The 23365-nt window shown below is 39.4% G+C and overlaps 1 long non-coding RNA gene across 1 annotated transcript; it reads right to left on the bottom strand.

Annotated features, from left to right (window-relative positions):
• Nucleotides 1-1211: 1211 nt before the first annotated feature.
• On the bottom strand, nt 1212-22532 carry LOC143653092 (uncharacterized). Its single transcript, XR_013161083.1, has 3 exons — nt 22408-22532; nt 3804-3864; nt 1212-1457 (listed from the first exon to the last, which is right to left on the bottom strand). It is a non-coding gene; the product is annotated as an uncharacterized LOC143653092 (long non-coding RNA).
• Between the last annotated feature and the right edge of the window lie 833 nt (nt 22533-23365).

Genomic DNA, 23365 nt, shown 5'->3' with positions numbered 1-23365 from the left:
TGTATGAATGCATGAACAAACGAATGAATGTACACTGTTCCTAGAAGACATTTGGTAGGGTGGGGTGGGGTGGTTTTTAGTTCTCCCTGAATCTCATACTTATCTAGTACTTTATGTTCCTCTTGAAGACAGAAGGAACCCAGTCCTGAAAAACCCAAGAGAAAACATTTCTTCTGAGCAGTATTGGATGGGGAATCTTCAGTCTAGTTAAGTTTTAGGTCCTGTGAAATGCAAGAAGAAACCAGAGCTGCTCCTGGGATTGCTAGCCATCAGTCATGAGGTAGAAATAAGCAGGCGAGAAGGAAAAGAAGCATTAGAAAAACAGAAATAGGAAAGAGTAGAATTCAGATGAAAGAAGGATAAAGGGGAAATATGCACAGAAAGGGGACAAACATCAAAAGAAGAGCTACTTTAAAGGGAAAGTTTCTGGAATCTACCTTGTGCCTCACAACCAAGTCTAATCAAAGCCGGGTCTAATCAGAATAGCAACTTTCTTCCTAGTGTCCCTAGGCAACATGGAAAGTAGCTAGGGAATCAGAAGGTATATAAGAACAGAGAGGTCAGAAGATATGAGTAGTTATGGAATAGACGTCTGCAGCAAGACAGGATATTACCCTGTGAAGGGAAGGTCACTCCAGAAATATCTACACTTTAACAAAACCAACTCAGTGAAGTATCTAGTTATCTTTTCACTCATACCGTGACAGAAGCTTAGGGGCTAAAATGGCATTGGGGATACTTTTCATCAGATATTCCTCAGATAGATTTCTCCCAAAGTATTCTGAACCGAAAGTGATCTATTCTCAATTTAAAAGTACAAGAAGGTAAAACTACTACAATCCACTTCCAGGAACAAATTAGCCTTTTTTTTTCTCTTCAGAAAATTCCTACACAACCCAATACCAAAAACTCTAACTTAGACTGAGGTGCATGTATATCTAGGTATAGTCCTAAAGCTAATTTGCAGAGACCAGACCTAACAGGCTCCATTTTGTAACCACCCGCCACCTGCAAGTACTGGTTTTCTCCCACCATGGGTTCCTGGCTTCCTTCTCACCTCAGTTTCCTCTTATCTTATTCCTGTCTCTTGGCATATGGGCAAATATACTGAGAGGAACCTAAAACCCCACCCTATGTTGAATAATGCAGGGCAGCCATCTACTTTATTGGTACCTCTAACTTAAAGTGCTTGTTCCATTCAACCTCTTCTGATTTTTATGAGCTCACATGGGAACTACTGCTACAGATTCAGAAAGTCCTTGACATTGAAAGAAAAAACATTTTGGAGGTTTTTGTTTGTTTGTTTTATACATTGGATGGAAAATTGTCTGTGCATTATTTGTAGTATATGTAACAAACTTTTCAGAAATAACTGTCTTCTGGGTGCACAGGTGGTTCAGTGGTTGAATGCTCGCTTTCCATGTGGAAGACCCGGGTTTCAGCCTCAGACCATTCACCTAAAACATAAATAAATAAATAAATAAATAGATAGATAGATAGATAGATAGATAGATAGATAGATAACTGTCTTCTGTCTGTGTGAAAGACTGGACAAAGTGTTTTGAAATGAGTAATGTGTTCATGTTGTTGGGAGCCATGGTTCTCTTTGGGGAAGAAGAGACATACAAAGGTGAAATGGGGGGAAAACAAGTAAGAATCTCATGGGGATGTATTGGAATTGGAAAATATTGGCATGAATTTATGATTTTAAAGTACGTGTATTGGGTGCATGGGTGGTTCAGTGGTAGAATACTCTTTGGGAGACCTAGGTTCAATTCCAAGACCATGTACCACTCCCCCCCAAAAAAGTATGCATATGAGGTATATATGCATATCTGCGCACATGTATTTATATGTATTTGCCCATATATGTATTTCTTAGCTTTGTATGCTGAAAGAGTCAAGAAGCAAAGACCAGTAGCAATGAGCACAACTAACACCTAGATTTTGGTCTCTAATACTGCCCCCCACAAAAGAAACTAGGCATTCTCAGATAAATGACTGATTCCAAGGACAGGACAGAATAGATACAAAAGATTCTGGGATATCATGCCATGCAAAAGTAAGAAAGTACTCAAAAAAATGACGAGAATAGGTTAATAGGACACAAGAGTCAGCTTGAATGGGCTTCCCCTGGCCAAATTCAGGACAATTTGAGCACCAATGTCCTACAACAATCATGAATGATAAATGACTGAAAAAAATGGGAATTCATGTGTCCATTCCAAAGACATATAGATAGGTGGATGGATAGATATAGATCATATATCAATGGATACCTACATGGCTATATTGATAGATACTTTAACATATAGATAGATAGATGCATGGATAAAGGAAACAGAGAAGTCTCTTGCTTCCAGTAGAATGCAGAGGGACAAATGGCAGATATGAAGTTGTAAAATCATCATTTTGCAATTTTCAAGGTTAAAACCAAAACAGGAAAGAATCCTCAATGAATGTTAAATCTTGGAGGAAGTTTTGGCAAGAAGCAGCCTATTTGCATGGTCTTATTAGTTGAAAGAGAGCAAAGAAAGTAATTATTTAATGGGTGTGCTGGTTTGAAAGGATGTATGTCCTCTAGGAAAGCCATGTTTTAATCAAAATCCCATTTCGTAAATGTTTGAATCTGTAATTATATCATCTCCCTGGAGATGTGACTCAATCAAGAGCAGTTGTTAAGCTGGATCCATGTGGGTCTTGATTAGTTTACTGGAATCCTATAAAAGAGGAAACATTTTGGAGAAAGCGGGAGATTCTGAGAGAGCAGAATGACATAGCCATGAGAAGCAGAGAGTCCACCAGCCAGCCACCTTTGGAGATGAAGAAGGAAAATGCCTCCCAGGGAGCTTCATGAAACGGGAAGCCAGATGAGAAGTCCTGAGAATTCACATCATGAACCAGGCAATTATCTGGTCGAGAGTACATGGCCTCAGTCTAATCACAAGAAAACCTCAGACAAATGCAAAATGAGGAATGTTGTTGGTTTTTATAGGTGAGGGTGACTATGAGCTCTAAAAATGCCAGTATCAGAAGAGACAAGGAAAGGTTGTGGGATGTGTTCCAGACCAAAGGCTAAAGCAACTTGACAACTAACTACAATACCTAATCCTAGCCTGGATCTGGAAAATGCTATAAAGTACACCATTAGGTTACTGATAGAGATGCTAGTTGAGATAAAAGCATTATATTAAGGTAAATTTAGAAATTTGTAAATTTACTAATAGTGTTTATTCTTAGGAAATACACATTGAAGAATTTAGGAGTAAAAGGCTATGATGTAATTTACCTTCAAATAGTTCAGAAAAAAGACAAACTGAAAAAAAGTCCAAACAACAAAGCAAATGGGATAAATGTTAATAGATGTATCTGGATAAAAGGTATGCAGGTGCTCCTTGTACTATCTTTATTTTTGAAATTTTTTTATGTTTGAAATTATTTTCAAATAAAAAGTTTTTAAAGAAACACCTTGACAGTCTATAACTCTGGGGGAAAAGGAATAAATGGAAATGATTTCATGGACTATTTTACCTTTATCTCTTTTTTTACAACTGAAAATTAATTGTTTCACTTATTTATTTGAATATAAATCTGCAGACATTGAAAGTGATATGTTTAGATGTTGCTAACTTCTGCTGGGTCATCAGTATCTCTGGTAAATATCATGAAGCCTTGCAGATAGAATCAATAGATCTCCTGGCCTGCAATGAAAACTCTCTCCTCCCCCCAATGTACGTTGACCCCACCCACATTTATCAGTGTCAAATCCCTATCACACTCATGCCGCAAACACTTTCCCTTACCTTTAGAGAATGAGTGATTTTCCCACTCAATATATCTGTAGAATTCTCTCCAAACCTAAACCTGCAATAACAAAAGAAAGCAGAGATTGTAGCTCAAGGCTCACTGCCTACAGTCTAAGTCCACTGTGAAGGTTTTGGGGTTCTGTCTCTTGTGCTGACTCTAATTTGCATAATACATACTAGATTCATATTTTTTCAATACTCACTCATTTTATCTTTTACCCCTTCCCCCAACAAATGTGCTGTCTTTAGCCTCTGAGTTGTTTTCCTTTTTTTTTACTAATTAAATTTAAACCACTTACACAGTGTTTTATCGAAGATGAATGGAAAACTTTTCTTAATGCTTAGAAGTACGTATTGCACAAAGACAGGTGTGGAATCCAAAATACTTCATTCTAGATCATCAAAATTCTCTGAAGAAGCGATTGTCGAACCTGTTCTTACAAGCCTAACGGATACCCTGCCCACTGGCCAACATGCAGGAAAATCTCCAAGAATCCTGGTCACTGAAGACACCTAGAGGACATATTTAGAAACAACATGAGAACAAAACAGCAGCTCTAAATGCCGCTGGTTTCTCTTGCTGTCTGTGGGTTTAAGGAGTATTTGTGCAGGATATATGGTGGGAGGAGGACAGCGGAGTTGGGAATGGGGACTTTGCTACCAAAAACAGAGAAATTCGGTTCTCAGGACATGCCAGAGTAATTTTTCATGAGGCTTGGTGTGCTGAATTAGCTCATACAAGCATGTTTTGTGATCCTCCTGCTCTAATAGACAAGAATGAGTTCAATGCTAAAAAAAAAAGGAAAACATTGAAAACCTACATGTGGTTGGTAGCAGTCAAAGAAGCAAGAAATATCTTGGCTGAATTTGCTATAATACCTTTGATTTCCTATTGTTTAGGGCTCCTTATATCTAGGGATTATATAAATTTTAAAAAGTTAATTTAAAGCCATTGAAAACTCTTCTTTGACTCACAAAAAAGTTCCAGCTATGTCTGCCTCGGTAGGAAAGAGAGATGACCTAGCCTGCCCACTTTGGCCTCCATGACCTGCCAATATTCTTTCTAATTAATGGATAGCTGCTATTCTTTCTAATTAATGGATAGCTGCTGGGGAAATTGCTTTGTTTCTCCTTTGGGAACCTGAATTTTTATTATCTAGGTGGGCAGAAACAGGCAATTGTAGCAAATGCACAAATCTGTTAAAATACAGCTTCGCCCATAACAAGACCAACTATTTTTAACACAAAATTCCATGGCCCAGAGAGAAGTTTAAATATTTCAAGTGATGTTTATGACAACAAGAATGCGGGCAGTGTCCAGCAATCCCTCATAATGGAATGTACCCGGGCCCTCCTGTGGACGCAGCACACTCTTGGATGAGAAATTTTCCTTTTCCTTTGTTACAGAGGGATTAGATCATATGTTGATGAAGGGCATGACTTCAGAAAGCATCTGCTTTATTGACCTCGTTATTGATTTAAAATACCTGACCATGCATCATAATACTCCTTTGAAAAATGTAGTATAAAATGCTGCATCTCTTTTGTTGGAGTGGGTTGCCGGGGACAGGAAGGAGTCTCTCACCAGTGTCTGGAAGTACTTACCAATGACAAACTGGAATATGAGGTTGTGTTTCTATGTCCAGACAGGGTGTGGTTGGGTATAGACTGGAGCCTGGGGAAAATGTGTGTTTGGCAATTTTCTCTTTCTTTTTCAGGGAGGAAAACAATGAACAGACTTGTTAGTTCCATCATGGTCAGAAGGACACCCTCGGGAGCATTTGTCAGTGCACATGGGGAAGGTGTGATGCTCGATCTTTGCTGAGCACCTCCATGGAATGGGCAGAATTAAACACTGCGATCCATTATGATTTCATACATAACGTATTTCAGCCCAGGACTTGACTGGTACAATTCATTTAAGTCCACGTGAAAAACAGGCACCATCAAATGTCTCTGCACGTTGTCATGGTCAGGTTCATGTGTCAACTTGGCCAAGCGGTGGTACCGGTTTGTCTGGTTGGGCAAGTGCTGGCCTGTCTGTTGCCATGAGGACATTTCATAGAATTAAATCATGAGCATGTCAGCTGCATCCACAGCGGATTCCATTTGTAATCAGCCAAAGGGAGTGTCTTCTGCATTGAGTGATGCTTAAGCTAATCACTGGAAGCCTTTTAGGGGGATTCAGAAGAGACATGCTCTCTTCCTGCTTCAGCTGGCGAGCCTCTCCTGTGGAGCCTCTCCTCCATCAGAGTCGTCGGCGTCACAGCCTGCTCTGCGGATTTTGGACTCTGTGTTCCCACGGTCACGTGAGACACTTTTATAAATTTTATATTTGCGAGTGTTCCCTGTTGATTCTGTTTCTCTAGAAAACCCTAACTAATACACATGTTTAATGAAGTCTGCATGATGTCAAGAGATCTTGAATTAAAGGGGAACCAAGTGATCGTTGTTGGAATATTTGCTATGATAACAAGAATCCAGAAGGTGGTAGGAACAAACCCCTGGTTCAAAGGAAATAAACTGATGTGAAGCTTTGTTTTTCTGTCTTAAGAAGTACCTCGCATGCCTAGAACATCTAAGTTCAAGGCTGTTGTGAACTTTAGGAATGGGTAATTATAAATTCTCTTAAACAAATTTTGCTCTTTTAAGTAGTCCAAAGGATTTTCTCAATTTATTTTTTAATACATAATAGTGCCACACAAATTCAAAAATTTACAAGCATATTAAGACACATTATAACAAGTTTTCCTCCCACTTCTGACCCTTAGCAGTTTACTAACCAAAAAGCAAGCAATGCTCATCAGCTTTATATTTATCCTTTCTTTTATACATTAAAAAACACATGCACACACACACACTTCTTTCCCCATTATTTGCACCTGTGTGAATTCTGAATCTTTCTTGTTCCACTTAATTTATCTTTGAGAACATAAAAGTACATAGAATGCTCTCATTCTTTCTTTTGAAGCTGCCAAGTATTCCATTGTGTGGATGCGCCATAATTTATTATTTATTGAGCTCCCTATTCATCAACATTCAAGTTGTTTCCAAATCTCATTTACAACCTTTGCTATTACAAAAATGGTGCAGTGAATAGCCTTGTACATACCATTGCGCCAATGTGCAAGTATGTCTGTAGCAGAAATTCCTTGAAATGGAATTTTGGATCAAAGGACATGTGCATTTGTAGTTTAGGTTGATATTGCCAAATTTCCCCCAAAAGAGGTTATACCACTTACACTCACTCCAGCAGCAACGTACAGAAGTATCTGTTTCCTCACCCTACCCAACATACTACCCATTTAAAAAATATTTACAGCCTTCCTCCCTGAGCCTGAATATGGTAGTTTTCTAGATGTTCTCTAGTCTTGGTCTGGTCTGCAAAAAACTGCAAAAATTCCCACTACATTGTAACATGAACCCTCTGCTGCAATCTGTCACTGTCTCTACCACCTCCTCAAAGCCCCACAGACTTTGTATTCACCCTCACCTCTAGGCTGGCTCATGTCATTCCCCCTCCTAGAATGTCTTTTCCCATCAGCATCTTCCCTCCACCCTGCACAGCCTTCAAAGCCAAGTTCTAACTTCACCTCCCCCATCAAACATTTCTCAGTTATCTGGTCCTCACTTATCTCTTTGAAGAACTTCCCAAGAGGGAAGTTCAAAACAAGTGTACAGAACTCTTGATCTCCACCAGCCCCTAGGACATACAGGCAGGGCCCAGGGCAGTGCGCCCCAAAGCCCATACCATATTATCATTTTCTATACATCCCATGTCATGAAAAATAAAGGTAAGCCTGCCGAGAGTACCATGCTAGCACCCAGCTGATAAACAACAAATACTGTCTAATTAATTGGTGTACTTTGCTGTAATGTTCCTTGTTTTTATCCTTAATCATTTCTGCTATTAGCCATTAATAAAACCATCGTTGATTTTTCTTTCCTTCCAGTATAGCCATAAATAAAACCTACACTCCAGTCCAGCCGGATCATTTGTTACTTCTTTTAAGCATTCCCAAAGCTTTGTAATCCCACCTCTACCTGGGCAATGGTCTCCCTGATCAGCATGATTTGCCCAAACCTCCAGGGAGCACTGAGGGAAACAGACGAGGCTCTAACAGCATTGGTACAATTTCTTTGACAGAGATGGACAACAGGGCTGGGGAAGCAACCAGAGATGGCACCCTTGTCACAGGCACCTGCAGCCCCGGCTGTGGCAGAGCCTTTGGTTGGGCTGGTGTCGGCTGTGTTGGTAGTTGTGCCTTGGCAGGCAAGGACACTGGGTGCATTGCCCTTGAAATCAGAGGCCAGTCACTGTGGGGCAGATCACACTGACAGCACTACTTCTTATAAAAACTTCAAAAGTAAGAAACTGTGAGAAGGAAGGTCTCACTAGCTAACCCTATAAAAGGTTTATTATATGTCAGATATCACTCTTTACATATGTTAATTCATATGCAAGTCTCACAATCCTAATAGGGAAATACTATTATTACCATCTTTATTTTCAAGTGGGAAAACTAAGGCACAGGAAGGTTAAATTTCTTGCCTAAGGTCAGACAGCTGGTAAGTGGCAGCGCTAGCATTTGACACAGGCAGTCTGCCTCTGCTGTCCATGCAGGAAGCACTCCCTCTACCAGCTCTCTCTGCGTGAGCTGGTGTCCTCACCGTCACATTGGCCTGGGCTGTGCGTAGAGGCATCATCACAGAAATCCATGCAGAAAGGAAAACTGACAAGAGAAATTAAGGCAAGGACTCACTAGCTCATGCAAACATTTCATGCAAATGGAAAGCCTCCCCTCTAGGTGGGCAATGGGTCCAAGGTTGGTGAGCAGACAGGATTTTTGTGTCAGTTAAGAAAAAGTAGTCTTCTATAGGATATACTATTTCAGGATATCTAAACATATATATATAGATATATTTAAGGAGGAGACTTAAGAGGACATAATTTATAATAAAATACACATTTCATATGTAAATGAATGGGCATGATTATACTCAAAGACATAATGAAGCTGTCAGATGTTTGCATACATACACTGAGTCACCAACAGAATAACCACAAATGCCCACTGATTATAGGAGAGCTACAAGCAACTCAGACACCACCAGTGGCACTGCCCTTGGTGCCATGACTCACCTAGACGGAGAAGAACTCTGCGTAATGTTACAAACAAAACAAAGGACAATTTTTTGTCAATTTACATGATAAATACACTCCCAGAAATTCCAGTGGCTATCAAAACCAGGCAAAATGTGTTTAGTGTTTCTAAATAAAGTGGAATGGGGTCTGGGAGCAGATAACTACAGACTGGTTTTTCTCCTACATGACTGTCCAGTGGGACATTCAAAGCTTTTCAGTGTATAGAGTGATTCTTCATTAGCAAGAACTCTCCTGCGTATTGCAAGACATCTACCATCTCTGTCATCCCCTCCCACCCTACCACTGAATGTCAGTAGCACCTCCACTCACTGTAACAAACAAAAATGTCCTACGTATGTCCAAAACTTCATCTAGACATTAGGAAGCTCTCCCTAAGGAGTTATTCTTTAAGCTAATAAATAAATGACAAAAAGGAGTGAGTCATGGGAAAGTATTCCAAGCAGGAGGCACATGTGGTCCAAAGTCCCTTCAGTGATATAACAAGCTTGGAGAGTTAAGCAGAAAGACCGGTGAAACTGGAATGTATTTAGTAAGGAGTGTGGTGAAAGAAAAATGGCTTTGGAAAGGTGGACAGAGGTCAAAGCCCACAGAGCTTTACAGGCCTGAGTAAAGACAGGGATTTTACTTTAAGTGGGATGGGGCCAAAGGAAGGTTGTTAAGCAAGGGCAGGTCATTATTTAACTTAGGGTAGCTGCTATAGCTGTGGAGAATGGGCTGAGGGGGCAGGAGCTGAAAGGCAAAGAGACCAGAGGGAGATGGGTTCCAGTTGTCCAGGAGATGGATGTGGTGGCTGGGCCTAGGATATTAGCAGCAGAGATGGAGAGAAATAGGGGCTTCAGAAATTGTTTGCCTCACTGCCCTCCCTGCTACATGAGACACAACTCCCAGGAGTGTAAATCTCTCTGGCAGTGTGGGACATGACCTTTGGGGGATGAGCCAGGATCCGGCATCATGGGATTGAGAAAGCCTTCTTGACCTAAAGTGGACAGAGAGAAATAAGACAAGGTAAAATTTCAGTAGCTGAGAGATTTCAAATACAGTCAGGAGGTCATTCTGGAGGTTATGCTTGGGCATTCTATAGATATCCCTTTATAGTTTTTTAGTGTATTAGGATAGCTAGAAGGAAATATTTTAAACTGTTGAACTGTGATCCAGTAGCCTTGATTCTTGAAGATGATTGTATAACTATATAACTCTTACAGTGTGATTGTGAAACCCTGTGACTGCCACTCCCTTTATCCATATATGAAAAAATAAGTAAGAAAATAAAGACAGAAAATAAATAAACAACAGGGGGAGAAAAGGGGTATGGGGTTTTGGGTGTTCTTTTTTACTTTCATTTTTATTCTTATTTTTATTTATGGAGTAATGAAAACATCAAAAATTAATTGTGATGATGACTGCACAGCTATATGATGATACTGTGAACCACTGATTGTACACTTTGGATGATTATATGGTACGTGAATATATTTCAATAAAGTTGCATTAAAAAAAGAGGGAGGGAGTATTCATTGTGTCAAAAGCTGCCAAGAAGTATAATAAGATGAGGACTGATAAGCCACCATTGGAAATAGATCATTGGCAGCCTTGAGGATTTTAATTTCATTGGAAAGGACAAAATCCATAGCATAAAAGATTAAGGACAGAACAGGAGTCTAGGAAGTTGAGACGATAACTAAACTCAAAACTTCCAAAAGTCTGACCATGAGCTTTATGTACTGCTACAGGAAGATCCCCAGAATATGTCTTAATGAAAGCGGTACTATTGCTATGTGCTTTTATGCATCACTCTCAAAGTATACACAAGATGCTCCAGTGAAGGGAACCAGTCTTTGGAATTTTGAAAGTATGTGAATGTATTACCTATTTAAAACATAACATGTTTTAAAGAAATGTGGCCATAATGGGAAGCAGTGAAATGGCTGGGAACATTTTAGGCTGGGCTCTATCAGAGTAGTTTGCATTCTGATAGGAATAACCTAAGAGAGAGCAAGAGCACGATGAGGAAGATAAGAGCTACTTGAAGGAAGCCAGTCCCTGAAGTGTGAGGAGAGAAGACCTGGGTCTCCCAAGGAAGGGTTGGCTGGGGACAAGACGAAGCTGGGTTTATTCTTACCCTGATATGGGAGAGGCTTGACAGTCTTAGCACCTTGGAGTGGGGAAGTGACAGAATATACCTTAGGCTCTGGAGTCTGGTTTAAAGTGGGTCTTTCAATGGAGATTAGGTAAAGGTTATGCGTTAATAGTTTAAGATTGGCAGACACAGGAAAGGAAGGGAAAGTGAAAAATGTACAGCTGAAGGCATTCTGGCAGATATGGCTAAAGAAAGAGAAAGCAATTTCCAAATACTTAACTCTATTCTTTTCTATTTTCACCGTGAAGTTTGAAGCAAGGTCATTGAAGTAAGAGTGAGGGGGTGGTGTGATGTGAGGGTGTCTTCAGGGGGTGAAAGGGAGAAACCGTCACTTTGGAGAGGAAACAGGAGAATGTATCAGGAAAGAGTAGGATTTAGACCGCTGACCCAGTGTCCTCCTAGCATCTCAGCCAAAATGCAGTTAATCTTTTCCCAGGTGCAATTCACCCTCCCCAACAGAAAATGCTTTAAAAATATTCTTAGCCCATAGCAGTTCTGCAGCCACTGGAGTTGAAATTTCTCAAAACTTCTCTACTTCAACAAAGGGTCTTTATCCCATTTTAGGACTAACATGCTCTTGGAAGGCATATTCCTGGTTAAGAGTAGTTGGCCACAAATTCAGTTCTCTACAGTTCCAAAGTGGAGAATCACTCAAAACTTTGAAATTGCAAGTTTCTGGCTTTCCTATCTTCTCCTCAAGGTTTCAAAGATCTTAAGGCCAAGTTTTAAACAGAGATCAGTGTATTTTCAGTCTCTCCTTCCCGAGTCTCTACAAGGATAGGGGAAGGTGCTTTGCCCCATCCCAGGGTGCTTTCCCCTTTTGCCTATCCAGCTTCTGACACAGGGCAAGCCCTCAATCAATAATAGCCATCGGACTATCTCTCATTCTCTTTCCAGGGTCTTAGCCCCAACAAAAGACAATGAAAAGACTCAATGCAAAGAGCAGATTTAAGCCAGTGGGGACTCCTGGAATTATTTGGGAAGAACTTGGTAGAGCTGGAGTTTCTCAGAGGTGGGGTTTAGAGACATGCTGCTTTATGAATATATATTTTTTAATTAAAACAGTTGAAGGTTAACAGAAAAATAATGCAGAAAGTACAGAGATCCCATATACGCCCCCCCATACACAGTTTTCCCCATTATGAACATTTTGCATTAGTGTGGTGCCTTGGTTAGAGTTGATGAAGCAACTTTATAATTATACTACTACTTATAGTCCATAGTTTACCCTAAGGTTCACTCTGTGTTGTACAATTCTATGAGTTAGTTTGGGGTGGGGTTGGTAACTTAGACACAACTTAAAATGTCCTACTGTATCCACTTTCAAATATACTATTCAGTTGTGCTTATTACATTCAAAAAGTTGTGCTTCTGTCACAACCATCTATTGCCAAAACTTTTCTATCACCCTAAACAGAAACTCGTAGCAATTAAGCATTAATTTCCCATTTCCTACCCTCCTCCCAGTACCTACTAAACTGTATTCTTGTTTTTGGCTTTTTTAAATTTACATATTCTACTTAGTTATAGAAGTGAGATCATACAATATTTGCCCTTTTGGGTCTGGCTTACTTCGCACACCATGATGTCTTCAAGGTTCATCCACTTTGTCATGTGTAACAGAAATCATTCCTTTTTATGGTTGAATAATATTCCATTGTGTGTGTGTGTGTGTGTGTGTGTGTGTGTATACACACACACCACATTTTGTTTATCCATTCATGGGTTGATGGACACAGGTTGCTTCCATCTTTTGGCAATTGTGAATCATCCACTATAAACATCAGTGTTCAAGTCTCTGCTTTCAATTCTTTGAGGTATCTTCCTATAATTAACTTCCTGAGGAACCACTACACTGTCTTCCACAGCAGCTGCATCATTTTACGCTCCCACCAACAATGAACAAGTGTTCCTATCTCTCCACATCCTCTCCAACACTTGTAATTTTCCATTTTTCAAAAACAGCCATTCCAGTGGGTATGAAGTGGCATCTCGTTGTGGGGTTTTGTTTGTTTGTTTGTTTTTGGAGTGCATGGTCTGGGAATCGAACCTGGGTCTCTCGCATAAAAGGCGAGCATGCTACCACTGAACACCCGTGCACCCTCATTGTGGTTTTGATTTGTATTTCCCTGGTGGCTAGTGACATAGAGCACCTTTTCATGTGTGAATATTACTTTGACCCTATTTCTCACTCAAGGCAAGGCTGGTGAGGAATCGGAACGGAGAGCCCAAAGAAGTTTGATAAAGTGCTTAAAATTGCCATTATCATTCGGTATAGAAGAAAATGAGACAATCAGTAGTTCCAAAGGACTCCTGAAGGGTGAGAGAGGCCTGGGCCATTTCCATGGTATTGGTAAATTAAATGATAAAGACGTGCTAAAACTGGCCTAGGAAACTTGGAGCACAGTTTAAATAATTACACCTGACAAGCTGAATCATGCCATTCGCAAGAGAATTGTGAGCATTACAAAACCAATGCATTCATAATGTACCCTAAACATGGCATCCTGGAGAGGGGGCATTGCAAGTTGTGTGATAAATGACTTCTGCTGTTTGTTTTGTCTGTATCTCTGGGAGGTATGGTAAGTTCACTTGGAGATAATATCTGTGCTTCAGATCTTTCCCAGATGTCTAACCTTGCCCTTCATGTCCGGGCCCTATCTAGTCCTGTCTTGAGGATGCTTTGATTATTGCTTGTCACTAACAACAGATCTCCTTTAACTATTACAAAATGAAAAATAAATAAACAAAACAACACAGAAGAAAACCAAAGTCACTAATTCTGCTAGTTACAAAACCAAACCCATTCGATTGTTTCTTAGTATTTAGAGAACACCTTGGAGTTTGATATTGCAATGTTCATTTTATTGTGTTTTCTGTATAAGAAGTTGGAGCTAATCACTTAGTGCTTTTTTTTTGGGGGGGGGGGGTACATGGGCCAGGAATTGAACCCAGGTTTCCCTCATGGCGTGCAAGCATTCTACCACTGATCCAACTTAGTTTTTTTGAAAGTATGTGAGGCCCAAATGCAATAATGTTTCAATTATTCATTCATATTAAAATTGACAATGTGGGAACGTGGACTTCGCAGCAGTCCCGACTTCTGGAACTCCTTGGCACACCATAAGTTACCTCTGGGAGTAGATACACCCTGGTTTGAGATACTGTAACATTAAAGTACAGTGTAGACCATTAAAAACACATTTTAGCTTTCATATGACTGTTTAGTGTCATTCAGTTATATTCAAATTCATTTGCTTATGAATGTAAAATTCCTTACTGCACATAGAGAATTGGGAGAGACACTAGGGGGGATCACAGAGGTAACAGACTGCATCTAGGGGTGCAAGGGTGGTTCAGTGCTAGAGTTCTCACCTGCCATGCAGGAGATCTGGGTTTGCTTCCCGGTCCATGCACTGCCCCTAAAGCAAAATAAATAAGCAAAACAAACAAACAAACAAAAATTCAACAAATGGTGCTGCAATAACAGGATACTCGCATGGAAAAAAGAATGAAATGTCCCCGTCCCCACCACACAGCATACAAAAAAAAAAAAAAAAGACTGCATCTAGGGCCAAGGATTTTGCACTTGAATCAAGATGATGTGTGCCATCTGCTCAGCATCATGCTTGGTCTTAAACAACTACGTCTATGGCTAGTTTTTGTTTCAAGTTAAAGGCAGTTGAAAATGAAAAAGGATTTGTGCTCGCACAAATGACCTCAAACCAGTAAGTACAGGAAAGAAAGCCATCTGCTTACATGCCAACAATGCTGGCAAATGGTCTTTTTTTTAAATTGTCTTTATTTATTTATTTAATTACTTTATGTTTACCACTTAGCATTTTTATCTCATATGTAGTGAAAGAGGTCAATTTCTCAGAATTAGAAAGGTTTTTGTTAGGTCACTGTTGGGCGCGCATTAAAAAGGAAAATAGGTGAAAGAAATTGGCTAAAGTACTTCTAAAGCAATAACAATTTCATCACAACTGCCGCAGGGCTGACCAGGAGTGTGAGATAACCGCATTGCTTAGATGCAGAACAACCCCCCATGCTGCATGGGCCTCGAGTCCAGCTCCCCATCCTGCCTCGCTCCTTCCCACCCTGAAAGACAACCACTCCACTGAACTTTGAGTTTATCATCCCCTTGTCTCCTCTCTGCTGTACCGAATATGTGCCCTAAACAACACATTTCTTGGTCGTGTTTATGGCCTGGTCAATAAGTGGAACTATACCACATATGTTCTTCTGTGACTTTCTTCACTCAATGTATTTGAGATTCATCCAGGCTAGTGTGTACAGCTGCTATTCACTTATTCACTTTTGTTACTACATATTTTCCTACTGTCTATATATTCCAAAATGTGTGAATTCTTCAGTGGTTCTGCTGGGAGTCCAGCCATGACTAAAGCAATGCTGGTTTTACTGACACGGGGTAGGGTGTTTAACTGCAGCTCCAGCTGGATCATCATCATCATCGATGTTGTAATTATCAATTAACAGCAAAAATGTAGGTGGTTACTTGGAATGTCGAGAAAAATTTGGAAACTAATGAAATGGGTAAGGAGTCATGAAAAAAAAGAGAAATATCCTTGTGAAAAACTACAGAGGTAGGCCCTTTAAAATTGGTAAATTTTTGGATTTTAGTTGTGAGGAAAAAGGAGAGTCAAAGATGGGACAATGGCAGAGGCATGAACTGAAATAGGCAGAAGCTAGAATTGATCAACTATGCTGAGTATGAAGTTCTGGTGGAATATTCAGTGGGGAATGTAGGTCAGGAAATAGATTGGGGATAAAGGTGTAATTTTAAGTAGAATCTCAGAAAAGGTGATGATCAAGGTTTGAAACTGGAGGGGTTTGGGGTGCAGAAGTCTATGAGCCTAATCTTGGACAATGCCAATGTGACTGACCACAGTAGCTCTTTGCAGCAAAACAGGTCCCACGTCTCTCTTCAAAATTTCCTTCTAGTGTTTCTGGGAATTCCTGAGAATGACTATTTCCCCTCTACTGTTCCCTTCTGAGCCCTGTTGCCACTCCTACCTCCTGACACCTCTGCTGGGCAATATGCTATTTCAGCTAGGTCCTGTCCCAAGGGTGGTGTCGAAGCTGCAACTTTTGCTGGAGAGGTGGGAGTGAATGCCTAGCTCTCTTTGGGAACCAGCTTCTATTAGAATGGAACAAGGCCAGTGGGCTTTTCTATCACTTCATATCACTTCATATCACTGTCCCTCCCAGCCACCAAGGCTCATTACTCCTAAATCAAACATGTCATATCTGGCTTCTCAGGAGACTTCCCAGTCCCTCAGACACAGAAATGGCTGGTGGGTCTGTCTTATAAGATCTTCAAACACGTTTGGACATGTCTAAACCCCAGGAGGACATAATAGAACCAAGCTGCAATTATACTTACCAAATAGGAAAAGGAGACTGTGATTGGAAGAAGCAGTCAGAACCAGGAGAAAGGAAAAGATTTAACTCATACTTATTGAATGTTAGTATCTACTCAGAACCAGGCTAGGACATTCACATATGCTACTTTATTTATTCACTCAAAACTATTTCTCGAGTACCAGCAATGTGCTTGCTACTATGCTCATTTTATTTATGCTCGTAAAATGGTGAACAAGAAAAACAAATCCCTCCTCTCGGGATAGCTTCTAGTCTAACAGGAGGTATAGAGGACAATGTGGATATTTATAATAACTTGGGATGAAGGTTCTAATGGAAAAATTATAGTGCAATATGAGAAAACAGAGGAAGGGCACTCCTCAAATTTGAGGATTAGGTTTCCAGAAAAAAGTCTCATCCAGGGTAAGATCTGAAGTTTAAATAGAATTAGTCAGGTAAAGAGTGTTTCAGGCTGTTGGTACAGTCTGGTCAAAGCTAGAGTGCAAGAGAGAGTATGCCATGATAAGAAATGAAAAGTAGTTTCCAGATGAGTCTAGTGAGGTGAGCAGAGACCCTTGAAAGGCCTTGAAGTCTCAATAAAGTTGGGATTCTGTCTCTAGATCTTAGAGGGCCAGTGGAAGGCTGTAAGCAGGAGAGGGATGTTATCACTTTTGCTTCATAAGTTTGGCTGTGGTGTGAAGACCACAGGAGATCAGAAGGCAAATTACAGTGAAATATACAAGATGGTAGTGGGAATGGAGGGAAGTATATGGAATTAAGAAATCCTTAGCAAGTAGAATTGACAGGACTTGAAAATGGATGGGATATCTGGGAAATGAGGAATAAACCATGGATGATGCCAAGGTTTCTGGGTTGAACAAGTGGGTGGAAGTCGGTGGCAAGCCTTGAGATAGGGAACAGAAACAGCTGGTCAGGAGGAGGGCAAGTGGTGAGCTCAGTTTTCAATATATTGAGTTAGACTTGTGAGTCATACAAGTAAAGATATTCACAGCCTTATCAGCTAGCTATTTTGATCCATTTCAGAAATTAAAAAACAACAGCAGTCTAGCATTTAAGTGAAATTTCACATCCAATTTTGTCTGACTCTAAGGGCTGTGCTTTTTCTATCACAATCCACAAATTTTACCCAAAGCTCTAAAGCTCAGACTTATTTTAAATTTCAGAATTTTATAGATATGAGAAAGGTAATATGGTACCTATGTTTTATATTACAGAACAGGGACTGGGGCAGTAACTCATAATCAAACGCATTGATAATTCTCAAATGGATCATGGAATACTCACAGTGAGTGAGTTAAACAAGGACTATGAATACCCTCATGACAGTACAGGAAAGTTTGTGCCACCAAATGAGTAAATATTAAAACTTTCAGCTTTTGGGGTGTATTGGATTTTGAAATTATGGATAAAGACTTGCCTACTAGGATACTGCAGTATTCTGGAAGTGAAAGGAATAGAGCTTCAAGGAGAAAGTGTTGGTCAGTAGTGTTAATGTGACTAAGAGATGAAGGATAAGAATTGAAGAAAAGTCATTAGACTTGGGGACAAGTAGGTTAATAGTGGCATCTTCAGGAGCATATATTTTACTAATTTAAAGTAATAGGAGCAGAAATCATTCTTTAAGGAGCTAAAAGGTAAGACAACTTTTAGATTGGCCAAAATGAAAAAGACCAAAAAAAATCCAAGTATTGGCAACAACTTAAAGCAGATGGAATTTTTATTCACTGCTGGTGGTAGTGTAAATGAGTTAAAACATTTTGGAAAACCCTTTGGCAATATCCATTAATGCTGAATATGCGTAACACATGATCCAACAATTCTTGTCCTAGATATATAGCACAGCAAAAATGCATGTGTATGTGCTCCAAAAAACATGTACAAGAATGTTTATAGTAGCTTTATTTTAGAGTAGTAATGGGTTTGTGGCTGTTGATTAATTGTAAGTTAAATGAATCACAAATAAATTAGAAGTGCCATGTATGGACCTCTGATGGCCACATTTGTCATAAACAAGGATTAGAATTCATTCGATTCTGTGCACTGAGGTTATTAGAAAAGGAGAGGTGTGTAAGCTGGTGTTCTACTTTACTAGCTGCCGGAATGCAATATACCAGAAACGGAATGGCTTTTAAAAAAGGGGAATTAAATAAGTTGCTAGTTTACAGTTCTAAGGCTGAGAAAATGCCCCAATTAAAACAAGTCTATATAAATATCCAATCAAAGGCATCCAGGGAGCAATACCTTGGCCCAAGAAGGCCGATGAAGTTCTCAAGTGAGAAGGCACATGGCGAACACAGTCAGGGTTTCTCTCTCAGCTGGAGGGGCACATGGCGAACATGGCGTCATCTGCTAGCTTTCTCTCTTGGCTTCCTGTATCATGAAGCTCCTCGGGAGACATTTTCCTTCTTCATCTCCAAAGGTTGCTGGCTGATGGACTCTGCTTCTTGTAGCTAAGTCACTCTGCTCTGTTCTTCTCTAAATCGTTCATTCTCCAAAATGTTTCCTCTTTTATAGAACTCCAGTAAACCAATCAAGACCCACCCAAGTAGGTGGAGATGCATCTCCCCTAATCCAGTTTAACAATCACTCTTGATTGGGTTACATCTCCAGGGAGATGATCTAATTACATACAGTATTGAATAGGGATTATTCTCCCTTTAGGAAATGAGATTTTGATTAAAACATGGCTTTTCAAGGGTACATCCATCCTTTCAAACCAGCACAGCTGGCAATGGAAATAGTCCCTGAGCAGACACTGATCCTTCAAAGCACTCTGATGATAAAAGTTAAGGAAGAGGTAGGAGGGTAGCTTGAGATGCGAACAGAGGGAAAGGAGTTTTGTTTTGTTTTGTTTCGAATAAAGGAGATTTGAACATTGTCATAAACAGAAGAAGAATTTCAGGGGAGTGCTGTTATTATCAACCACATTGGAATAGACAGTGAACTCTGTTATGAAACATTCTATTAACTTGATTATCAGGATGATTTACAGTATAATAAGATTTTGTGTTCATAAGACTCTTGGGTGTGCAAAGATTTTAAAGTATCTTCTGACTTTTCACAAGAAAGGCTAAATTTGGTTTAATATGGTATGATTAAGGTAATGATATTCCTATGGTTTTAAAGTTATAAAATATGACTAATCAAAAGTCTTGGCACAAGAATTTGTAATAGGTTGATTGTAAATGTTTGGAAATAGATAGAGGTAATGGTGGCACATCATAGTGAATGTAATTAACAACGATGCTGTGTGAGTGCAATTATGGTTGAAAGGAAAAGCTTAGTGTTGGGCATAACACTAGAAGGAAAGCCAGAGGATGAAATATAGGACTGTATAACATAGTGAACTCTCTTGTGGGTAAAATATTCTAGAATTGATTGTGGTGATAAAAGCACAACTCTGTGAATATACTAGGAGACACTGTACGCTTTAGATAGCTTGAATGGTAAGTGAATTTATCTCAATAAAACTGCTTTTACAAAAAAAGTCTGGGTACTTTACTAATAAAACATGCTGCCTATAGGAGTATAAGACAGAACGTTTAGAGTTGGACAGTCTAATATTGCTGGTAAAGAGTTAACAACCAGCTGTCTTCTGTTAAAAAGGTTTGTGGTGTTTACTGATTTCTGTGGTGTAAATACTCCCCTCATGGTCAAGGTGGTGTAAATACAAGCATTGAGACATCACTGAGTGTGGAATTGGGAAGAAATGTATAATTGCACAGCATTATATAATATTGCTACCATACAAGTACAATAGGCAGAAATAACCTCGAGAGCAGAGATAATGGTAAACTACAGTAAAATAATAAGGTAGTGATGAGTTTTGGTATATATTACTTTTGTTTTTTTAATACAATTCATTTAATTGTAAGTTTATATAATTTAATTTTTTAATAACGTCTATGTTTAAAAACCAGCTCACAAAATTCCTGGAATTTTGGCTCTTGTGAGCTGGCATAAACTGACTCTAGCATACCTCTGGGACAATCCCAGAAACCCAAGGTATATTGTCAATGAAAATAGATTATTATACAAAGCAAACCATTCCATGAACAAACTTAGATATAAACTATACATATTTAAATTTTAGTGATACATTTAAACAAATAAATCAATAGGGAAAATATCTTGCCAACACTCTGATTAAATGTATTTCTCTAGTGGCTTTCTAAAAGTTCTTGAGATGCCCATTTGTAGCAAACTGCTAGCTGCCCACTTCTAAACTCTCTTCCTTCCCTGCTTACTGATAGAAATCTCAACTTTTATTTTATCATATAACTGCCCACATTTTCTTGACTTTCTTGCAGTTAGGTGTGATCATAAGACTAACATATGGTCAAAGAGAAGTGAGTAGAAATGTTTCTGAGACCTCTAGAAAGAATTCTTAAAGGAAGTTTTGTCATCTAGGAAGAATATTTTTTCCTCCTTCCAGTCCACTATATGATAGGTGGAGCTCCAGTTACCACATCGAACAGTGAAGCAAACCTGAGATTGGAAGTCATGTGACAATATATGCAGCGGAGGGATGCCTTGAGCCTCCGCTATAAATCTGCTCTGCCAGGCCTGTATTGTTCCCTCACATCTAGATTTCTTTTAGAGACGCCTAACTTAGGCAAACACAGTTTGTGACTAGTAAACTTCTATTAAGTTCTCCTTTTGATTTAATCTAGTCAAGATTGGTTTCTGCGACTTGCAATGAAAGGAGTACCAACCAAAACAGATGACACAGTATTTATCTTAGTTTGTCAGACTGCTACTACATATACCCTGCAATGGGTTGGCTTAAGTAACAAGAAATTTCTGGCTCAGGGTTTTGAAAGCTAGAAGTCCAAATTCAAGGCATTGGCAAGACATTGCTTTCTCCCTGGAGACCAGCATTCTGGATGATGGCTTGCTGTACTCCTTGAGGTTCCTTGGGGTTCCAGCTTGCTAGCTGCTGGAATGCAATATACCAGAAATGAATGGCTTTTTAAAAAGGGGAATTTAATAAGTTGCTAGTTTACCGTTCTGAGGCTGAGAAAATGTCCCAATTAAAACAAGTCTATAGAAATGTCCAATCAAAGGCATCCATCCAGGGAAAGATACCTTGGCCCCAGAAGGCCGATTAAGTTCAGGGTCTCTCTCTCATCTTGAAAGGGACATGGCGAACACAGCATCATCTGCTAGCTTTCTCTCCTGGCTTCCTGTTTCATGAAGCTCCCCAGGAGGCATTTTCCCTCTTCATCTCCTAAGGTCACTGGCTGGTGGACTCTGCTTCTTATGGCTATGTCATTCTCTGCTCTCTCAGAAATTTCTCTCTCATTCTCCAAAATGTTTCCTCTTTTATAGGACTCCAGAAACTTATCAAGACCCACCCAAATGGGTGGAGACATGTCGTCACCTAATCCAGTTTAACAACCACTCTTGATTAAATCACATCTCCAGGGAGATGATCTGATTACAGTTTCAAACATAGTATTGAATAGGGATTACTCTGCCTTTATGAAATGGGATTTAGATTAAAATATGGCTTTTCTAGGGGACATACATCCTTTCAAACCAGCACACTCGGCTTGCATCTTTGCTCTGTTACATGATGACCTCTCTTCCTGTGTCTGCTCTTCTGTCTCCACTGACTTTCAGCTTCTTCCTGTGACTTTCTCCTACTCACTGTGTCTGAATTTCTTCTACTTATAAATGACTCCAGTAATATGGATTAGGGCCCATCCTTACTCATTTGGACACATCTCAAGCAAAAAGAACCCATTTCCCAAAGCTCCTATTTATAAATGGGTTCACACCCACAGGAATGTAGATTAAGAATGTGTCCTTTCCTGCAGTATATAATTTAATCTACCACAGTATGCATGGTTACAATATCATAATTTGCTATTTCTTACTTTACTTACTTTAAGGTTTATTGAAACTGAGTGTGTTCCCTGAAGGCAGTCTCTGCGGTGATCTTACAAGACAATGTACTTGGTGATTAGAAAAAATAGGATGGCAGGGCGGAAAGCTGGCTCAATCTCTTCCACAAGTAAATCTAGGGGAAAAAAATAGAAGAGTCAGGATGGATCAAGATTAAAAGCAAATTAAGAGACATAATAATCACTTGCAAGGTGTGGACTTTGACTGGATCTTGGTTTGAACAAACCAAGGGCAAAAGGTATTTTGGGGATAGTTGGAGTCATTTGACTACTGTATGAATTGATGATAAAGGGTTATTACTAATTTTGCTATGTACAATAAAGGTATTATAGTAAAGTAGGAAAAATGTGAAGTTTTTTAGACCTGAATACTATTTAGAGATAAATAAAAGATTTCTGTCATTTACTTTAAAAATTTAGCAAGCAGATGAAGAAAATATGGCAAAATAGTAATAAATGCTAAATACAGGGCTTGGAAAGATAAGTGCCCATTATACTATCATACTTTTTGATACATTTGAAAATTTTCATAGTAAAAGGTATTAAAAATGCACCTATCCAATAAGGGATTTAAATAGTTTATATAATTAGCAAAATAAACTTCCTGTAAAATCCAGCCAATAATTATGATTTAATCAAGTAGGGTACCTGCTGTGCAATGACTGAAGAACTTAAAAGAGTCCTGCAAATTATTTCTATATTGTGAAAAGAAATTCTCCAATTGGTCCATTTCTTCAATTACTTTGCTCCCTTCCCCCAGAACCAGAACTGGAAAAGAAGCATGTGATGGAGACGGCAGTCATGTGGTTAAAGAGTCAATCAGGGTCCTGCAGACTTTAGAACTGCAGGGGAGAATCCAGAGTGGAATAACCTAAGTGTCTGGCCAAAGCCAAAGTCTGGCTAGGCTCTATTCCTGTTGTGAAAGTTCTTTGGCTGCAGT

Source organism: Tamandua tetradactyla, chromosome 13 (genome assembly GCF_023851605.1).
Source record: "Tamandua tetradactyla isolate mTamTet1 chromosome 13, mTamTet1.pri, whole genome shotgun sequence".
NCBI lineage: Eukaryota > Metazoa > Chordata > Mammalia > Pilosa > Myrmecophagidae > Tamandua > Tamandua tetradactyla.
This window is presented reverse-complemented; position numbering and strand designations above follow the sequence as displayed.